Below are 8,849 nucleotides of genomic sequence, written 5' to 3'. Positions count from 1 at the left end.
TGCCCTTTGGGCAGGGGGCTGGACTCGATGATCTCCCGAGGTCCCTTCCAGCCCTGATGTCTATGAAATCTATGAAATCTATGAAGTCACAGGCTGTGTGCATGACACAGGAGTTAATCAGCCCTAAATTGAAGTGGTGTTTCTTAAAACCCTTTCTTTTCTTTTTTTTCTGTTTTTTTTTGCACCAGTCCTGGAAGCACTGCAATACCAGGTCAATGCATGGAGTGGATGGAGCATGCTCCGGTTCCACCACCCAACACCAAAAAGAATCTGCTCAATAGAGACCTCCGATGGAGGACATATCAGAGACAATCACCTGCCCTGTGGAGCTCGCCTACGTGGTCATGGTGCTTCCCCTGCCTGCTTCAATTTAGTTTACACATTCATTTAGTCTACACATGCCCTATGGTACTACCCATTGGGCTCAGTCCTCCCCAGTGCCGACACTTTTTCAGATCATGGTGAGCCACTACATCACATATATTTTTACTTCCTCTTCACTCCATAATTGAGCTGCACTTTTCTTTCCCATTTCCAAAGATTCCTATTTCTTCACCAGCCTTAAATTTCTGGCAAAAATCACCAAATTGAGCACCAAAAATTTCACCCAGAATCCATCTATCTCCCCTTTCTCATCCTGTTTCATTTGATTAGTGTGCCAGACCACACTGTCCTGTACTTCAACTGCATATACATTTTTGGAGAATACCAGGATTCATGACATCCAGTACCAGTCATGAATGGGGGACTAACTAGCTCATAGTTCCTTTGTGAGAGATAACTAAAATAAATGCACACACTGAGTAGTGCTGAGCTGGGGGGTCATTGTGGCTTGAAAAACTGTTGACTGGTGGGGCCCAGCCTAATGGTAAATCTTAAGCCTTTTGGTTTTGGAGTAATACCATGGAGTAATATTTGGAGTTTGTACTATGTATAAGTAGGCCCCGAAGTGTCACTTAAAAATATGTTTATGGAGTACCTGTGCTAAAACATGCAGCAGTCCCTAAAAAAGGTAAAATGCATCAATTTTGGATGGGATACATTTATGAGTACCGATAGCAATTTTCCTGTATGGAAATTTACGTTTATTTCACGGTCAGTGTTTTAAATTTGCTAATCACTTCCATGTGCTCAGAAAAAGCAGAGTCTTATAGTATGGAGAAGAGGTAGGGGCTGCTAGGGAAGGAAGATGTCTGGGGCAGAGGGTAAGGGGAGTATCTGAGCCCCCAGATTTATTTTCCCTGCTGTAGCAGTGGGAGGAAGAAATAGTCAAGAAAAACCTCAATGATTAGATTGTATATGTGAAAATTTATAATACGTTTTAAAATGTTCCATATATAGAATCTAGTGATTAGGACATTAATTTATATTCAGAGCCATTTTATATTTTAGTAAATATCATATTTTGTTAGTTAGTTATTGACCTTTTTGTGGTACAATATCACAAATAGTAAACAATATATACATTTATACCTAAATGAGTATTACCAGCTTTTGCATATTTATCTTGACCCATGTGCTATTCATTGTTCTGAAGAACCTAATTCTTAGATGTAATGACATGGAAATGCATCTTTTTAAAAAAGTTTCTAGCTCCTATGATTGTAAGAAAAGCTTCAAGACGTGAACTCCAGAGGCTCAAAATAAAATAGAAGGCAAAATTGCCCCACATATTTTAGTGTTATTTCTTTCATTGAATTTGAATCCAATGTCATGATTTTTAGGACCTGACCTGAGTTTTTTAACATGTTTTGATCAGAAACCTACCATCGATTCCAGATGGGAACATATTACCTGAACACTGATATTCTATATATTCAGAACTCCCATTGTACACTGCAGGAATTCTGTACCTGTGGGGCAACAGATTATTAGATTCAATCTTCCTTGTAAGATGGAGAGAGAGCTATTGCATTTCTAACCTGGATATTTCTGACTGTCAGTTCAGGTTAGCTGATGGAATAAGTGAAATAATTAATATAAAGATATTATGGGGCTTGAATGCCTAACAGAGAGAGAGAGATTTGGTGATTAATCTAAATATTTCTACCCTAAAAGAGGAATGAAAGCATATACAGCAAGAAGTCCCATTTATTAAAGAGAGCCTCATTCATATTGTAGACCTGTGGTCTGAAGCTCAAAGTAAGGAGCTCTCTGCCACCACCTCTTGACAAGCCAGAAGAAGCAGCAGAGTGAGCCAGACTTCATTTGGAGTAGTGTCACTCAATATCCTAGTGCAACTATTTTTGTTGTTGCTGTTGTCTTTTGTTTTGGTAAAGCTTCATTTCCATTTTGAAAGTAGCAGTAATGCAATGGGTAACAGAATTTGGCTCTATGTGTGTGAGAGAGAGAGAAAGAGAAATTCCTATCTAAAAATGAGTTACTTTTTTCTTAAAAACTGTATATGTCACTAAATAGCCTTTCAAGTTTAAAAAGAGAACTGCTAGACCTAGATCTAGTATCTGCCCAGTACTATTAGAGCCATAATCAAAAGAGGTGGGTTAGGAGTGTGAAGTTCTGTATCTAGCATTGCCACTAGATATGACAATATCACAGGAAAGGAAGTTATTGTGTCTGTCATGATGCTACAAAAGACATCAACATAGCTGAGTGAACTTTGGTGAGGGTCCCTCTTCTTACCCAGCTTCCACAGAACTGAAATCACTATAGCTGGGTGTGGTGGTGATGCTCTGGAAATGAACCAGCCAGGCCCAGAAGTAATGGTGTAGCAGCAGCCAGTGCAGGAACAGCAAAATTAGGAAATGGCAACAATGTGGTAAGAGATGACATAGAGGTGGTGACACAGTGAAAGATGGTCCAGAGCAGCGGTTCTGAACCAGGGGGGTACATGTACCCCCAGGGGATAAGTGAAGCCTCATCAGGGGGTATGTGAGATATAGTTCATACGTTGTCTAACACAGGTCGAAGGGCCTAAAAACGTCATGACAATTTGAAATTGTCACTCTGAGACCAAGGAGTACTTCAATGAAAAAGGTTCAGAACCATCCAGAGGATCATGACTGCACTGGGCACCGCTTCTCTGAAAAGCAAAACATGGATCTGACTGTCACCATGGACAATGGGACTTCACTAATCACTCATCATAAACCCTGACTGGGATACAGCAAGTAAAGACGGAGAGATATTTAGCCATTAGACATGCACACCAGCTTTTGAGGTAAGTGAGAGTATCAGCTATAGATACTGAGAGATGGATGATTCTTACTAGCTTCTTACAACTGTATAAAGATTCTGATTTACTTTGTCCCGAATTCTACTGTGTTGTTTTGTCACCATGATAAAGTTTTATCCCCAGACTGGGATCTTGTGCAAGAAAAGGGCTTGCTTATTAAAGGTGTCCAAGAAAGGTGCTTAGTTTTCTTAGGATTCTGCATGGGAGATCACATTCATGGTGTTTGAAAGGAACGCCTGGATTTTTTATCTTAGATCTGGTTGCTGATAACAATACACAGCAAAAAGGTGCTATCCCATACTATTCTGTTACACTATTTATTATGATCTCTTTTAAGGGCTTGCTCTAGCATCTCTCATCATATTACTGACAGCTGCCTTTTAAAATTTGCTGGGTTATGTAAATGTACCGTCTTGCCACAGAGATAAAAAAAGTATAGTATTGTGCTTTGACTTATTTGTCAGGATAGCAAGAAAAAAAAGGACAGGAAATAAAAAGCCAATTATATGCTGATTTCCTAATGTTATTTTTCAGATTAAATGCCACTTTGAGTTACAAAAATGCTAGCACTTGAAGCTGTCGTTTTTCTGAATGCTTTCACATGAAGCCCTGTCACAGCAAACAGAATGTTGGATAGTCAAGCTCCTTAGGGGGCCAACAAAACTTTGACAGAGGTTTAACAGCCCTTGAAATTATATCCCCAAACCTTGGAAAGCCTGCTGGTTCAGTGGGAAAAGACATAAGCTGAGCAAGTTATAAATAAACTCTTTTATCACAGGCAATGGGGTCTTGGTGACTTCAAAGGGAAGACTAAGAATACTGATTTCTCTGAAGTTCCATAGACAGTAAGAACTTTATTGTGCTGGATAGGCAAAGCTTGGACCAGAGCTGCAATCTGATAATGCTCAAGTTTTCTCTTTATTTCCCCCCTTTTGTCCTGTTTTGATATCATCATTTGAATTTCTGGTAAATTGAGATGCTTAAACTGTTGCAGTCTACATTTGATGTCAAAGCTGGTTGTATTAGCTTAATATTTTGATTTCCTGGGCAGACTTTCTCTAAACTTGAAGTCTATTAAAAAATTAAATTGAATAGAAAACAAACATATAATTACCATTACTGGTACTCACAGTCACTCCTTCTACTGGTGAAACTGAAGTTATGTTTACATGCTGTGAACTTTATCTTCTCTCCTCTGTTATCAAATTTTAATGCCACAACTATGGAAATACATCTACTTGTTCCTTCAAGCTAATCCTGTCACATTGCTCTTTCCTTGTACCAGGTATGCATTCTTTCCCATACAAGGTACAGAGATATGGAAGGACCTGAGGAAGAATGTCTTGCATTGTAAAGCTTGCCTAACTTTATCCCATCTACACAGTTGGTGAATAAAATATATCATCCCAAGAAATCCTTGCCTCTTGCATATAAAACAGACAGAACAAGACTGCATCACTATCTGCAGAGACTTATATCAGGGATCTGTCAGCTGTCTAAGCACATGGTGGTTGATGATGTACAATGGTTTTGGTTCAGCCAGAACTAGACAGTTTCTTCGTTCTTCCCCCAGTTCCAGAGATCCTGTTAATAGAGAAAGGTAAATCTTGTATTTAACAAAATCAGTTGTGACATGCCCTGTTCTGTCTCTATTGCAACATTAGCTTGCATAATGTCTGCAGGCAATTTGCTTTGCTTATACCATTCAGACCAGAGTACTGTATACTTCTCTGTGTGGAAGGAAAATCATGTTAGACACAGATACACAAAGCAAATACTGAAGCAAGGAGTATTGTCATTGGCAAAACCAAGAAATGTAGTTGACCATCTGCCAATATTTGCAGAGAACCAGTGGAAGGGGCATTACTCCAAAGGACATAGCCTTGGAGTACAGAGAAGCTAAACCCTTTCATATCAAAGACAAAGAAGAAATGTTGCACCTGTTTCTTGTGCCAAAGAAGCAGCCCTGATTTTGTTTTGCATGGTGATGGTAAGTTCCAAAGGGATAGACAATATCTATAGCCTAGACACATTCCTATAATGTCTAGTATCCCTGTCTGCTGAAAATAGTAAAAGTAATTATAAAGATTTATTGTGAGGGAGAATTTGTCTGAATGCAAAATGGCCAAGATTTCTAAAAATGATTAATCTCATGCAGACATTTTCTTTTGTATGGTAATGATCTTCACTGCCCTACTGAATTTATGGATTGCATTAAATAGATGTAAAATAGGGCTGTGCAAAATTTTGATGGGAGTTTCGTTTCAGAGCTTTTTCAATGCATTTCAAGCTCCACATGGCAAAATCAAAATGAAAAGGCTTCGAAACAGCTTCAAAACAAAACGAGGGAATTCAAAATATTTTGAAAGTTTTGAAATGTTTTGAGTTTCAAAGCTAGGCTTGCATGCAGCTAAATAGAAACTAAAGAGAAGGAAGGGGAAGAGAGGGGCAGAACTGCTCTGATATTGCTGTGAGATGTGTCTTCCAGCAGCTCAGCAGCATCAGAAAGGCTATCAGTTCCTACTTGCTAGTCTGTTCCTAGCAAATGGGATCCAATACCTTTACCTTTCCCAATACCCTTTAGTATTATATACATTCCTTTCAACTTATTTCTCCCCCAAAATCCTCTTTTTGCTTTTGTTAGTCTATTTTGAGTCTTTTACCCCAGAAAAGAAATCTGTGCTTTCTCTCACAGTGTGCATTCCATTCACTGTGCAGGGAAGCACAGCATATATTGCATATTACAATATACAATTTATACAGGAACACATACATACATTTATAAAGTGTATTTATTACATAAATATATACATACATACATACATACAGTTATCTACATATATTACATAAATACATATTACATTACAGAAGAACACACAGGTTTTCCAGCACACCAAACACGCCATGAAGCATGCTGGAAAGGCAGTTGGCAAGCCTTCAGGGAGGTGCAGAAGAGGAGGTAGAGAGAAAGCTGTAAGTCCCCCCGCCCCCCCAACGGCAACAAGCCTCTTTCCTACAACTAGCTGGCATAAGGCTTCTGGTTCTACTAGCAGGAAGGAGAGGGGAGTAGTGCCTCTGCCTGAGTCTGCATCCCCCTCCAATAGCACCAGCCATAATGCCCCACCACCACCACCACCATGACAAGCAGCACCAGCATGACAGTCTCCTCTACCCACATTTCACTTCCCAGCCTGACCCTTCTAGTGCCAGAAGAAGAGCTGAAGTTGGATCTCAGTGCCATAGTGAAGGAAATTCTGGGGAAGGAAGGGGAATCATCTCAGTTTGTGCTCCTCACCCCTCAAGTTTCCTGTAGAGCCAGGTCTCCTTCCCCAGAAGGCACTTCAGAGGAGGTTGAGGGAGAGGTTGGGGAAGCAAGTGGCTCAGCTGGGTGTGCTCCTCCTGTTTCTGTGCCTCTGCCTGCTGAGGAGGGTGAAAAGGCAGCATCTGCACGTGTACCTGCACCCCAGAAGTGAGGGGGTAGTGTGGTCTGGGATCATTTTGAGCTGGCAGACGATCCCATATATGCTATCTGCCTGCACTGCTAAGCCAGGACCAGCTGGGGCAAGGGAACAAAACACATGAGCACCACGGGGATGCTGATGCATCTCTGCAGGCACCACCCCCTTGCCTTTGCTCCTCATCAGCCTGGCACCAGTGGGAACATGCCCAAAAAGGACTCCCCCTCTTGCTTGAAAGTCCCTGTCCCCTCAAAGCAGATGCAGGTCACCCTGGAACAGTGGGGGAAAGGCAGGCACACGGGGGGGGGGGCGTGTTCCCAAGGCAAGCGAGGTCACCCAGAGCACTGTGGACCAGCTCTCTCCTTTGCTGAGCAGCCAGAATTCAGGCAGTTCATGGCCTCATCACACAAAATGACCACATGCACCACCTTCAGCAGGATGATGGTGCACACCTGTATGAGGCATTCAGGTAGTACCTGAAGAAGGAGCTACACAAAGCAGGTACACAGGTGGCCTTACATTTCACCTCAGACATCTGGAGCAGCCAGTCAGGCCTTCCGTGGGCTCTCCTTAAGCTGAGGTGATGGATGAGTCCCACACGGCAACCGAGATCATGGGGGCCATGAACCACTTGGTGCAAGGGTGGCTCATTGGGCAGGGCTAGCTCACCCACAGACTCATGGTCACCAAGAATGGGGCCAATATGGTCAAGGTGGTCCACGATGCCAACTTTATTGGCATTGGCTGTGTGGCACACAACTTGCACTTCATTGTCAGGGATGCCTTGGAGGGGGACAGGGCTGCCTGTGACAGTGCCAGCACTGCCATCAAGCTTATTTCCAAATGCAGGAAGGTGGCAGGCTACTTCCACTGGAGCATCAAGGGAGCAAAATGCTGCAGAAGAAACAGGCAGAGATGAACATCCCATAGCACAAAATCATGCAGGATGTGGAGACTTGCTAGAACTCCACATACCTGATGCTCAAGAGGCTGGTGGAGCAACAGAAGGCCATCCATGAGATGAGCTGAGTGGGATACCATCTCTCAGATCTTGCTGGTCCTCAAGCCCTTCCTCGAGGCTACCAAGACCCTCAGCACTGCCGATACCCTCCTTAGCCAGGTGATCCCTGTAGTGAGGGAACTTCAGAGGCAGAAGGGCACAGGCAACTGTTTCAATGCATTTCAGGCAGGGGGACTTGGAAGGCAGGTGTCCACTGTCCCATGTCAGCGTGCCATCCATCAGCCAGTCTCCTCCTCCACCACAGGCACTGCCAATGTGGGCCAAGAACATGGCTTCCATGGTGGGGTACAGATGAACCACACTCCACCATCAGGCAGGTAGCACTCAGGCCTTGGTAGCTGCCTATCTCGCAGAGGATGTGGAGCTGGTGCTGTGCGACCCCGTGGCCTACTAGGCAAGTCACAGCCAGATGTGGCCAGATATGGCCATAGTTGCCCAGGAACACCTGTGCTGTCCAGCAAACAATGTTCCAAGTGAGAGGGTGTTTAGCATTGCTGGGAATGTGGTGACATCACACTGCACCTCCTTGGATCCTGGTTTGGTGGAGCAGCTGGTGTTACTGAAGGTGAACCTCCCGCTGCTGGAGTTCCCTAATCTCCACATTCAGATGAAGTGAGTGCCACCCTCTGATGTGAACTTTATCTCTCTTAATTCCTCCCTCCCAGGTTCCTCTGCATATTTCTTCCAAAAATTGTCATACCATTCTCCATTCATGTTGTTTTCACCCCACTCCACCTTAACACACGCAAAGTCACACGTCACGAGTTCTGCTTGTCAGCACCTTGAGGTGCAATTTCCCAGAAACCCCTGCACCTATCTCCTTGAAACCACCATGGCCTCAGCATGGGCTACCATGCCTGCTGTTTTCACTCCATTCTGCCTTCACTGGGAAGGAGGAAGGTGATGCCATCTTCTTGGACTTCCAGAAGGCCTTTGACATGGTGTCCCACCCAATTCTGACGGGCAAGCTGAGGGACTGCAGCACTGATGAATGCATGGTCACATGGGTGGCAAACTGGCTCCAGGGGCAAACCCAGAGGGTGGTGGTGGACGGGTCCATGTCCACCTGGGAGAGTGTGGGCAGCGGAGTCCCCCAGGGCTTGGTCCTTGGGCTGGTGCTGTTCAACATCTTCATTAGCGACCTGGACGAAGGTGTGGAGAGCACCCTGCTCAAGTT

General features: G+C 43.6%; 1 long non-coding RNA gene across 1 annotated transcript in view; it reads right to left on the bottom strand.

The window, feature by feature from the left end:
• LOC109321374 overlaps positions 1 to 8,496 on the bottom strand; it is a 22,046-nt gene extending 13,550 nt beyond the window's left edge. The window contains exon 1 of the long non-coding RNA XR_002104048.1: positions 8,408 to 8,496. This is a non-coding gene — a long non-coding RNA (uncharacterized LOC109321374). The remainder of the gene's footprint in view (positions 1 to 8,407) is intronic.
• Between the last annotated feature and the right edge of the window lie 353 nt (positions 8,497 to 8,849).

Source organism: Crocodylus porosus, unplaced genomic scaffold, assembly GCF_001723895.1.
Source record: "Crocodylus porosus isolate Cpor-Errol unplaced genomic scaffold, CroPor_comp1, whole genome shotgun sequence".
Classification (NCBI taxonomy): Eukaryota; Metazoa; Chordata; order Crocodylia; family Crocodylidae; genus Crocodylus; species Crocodylus porosus.
The sequence above is the reverse complement of the archived record's forward strand: the minus strand, read 5'-3'. Positions and strand labels throughout refer to the sequence as shown.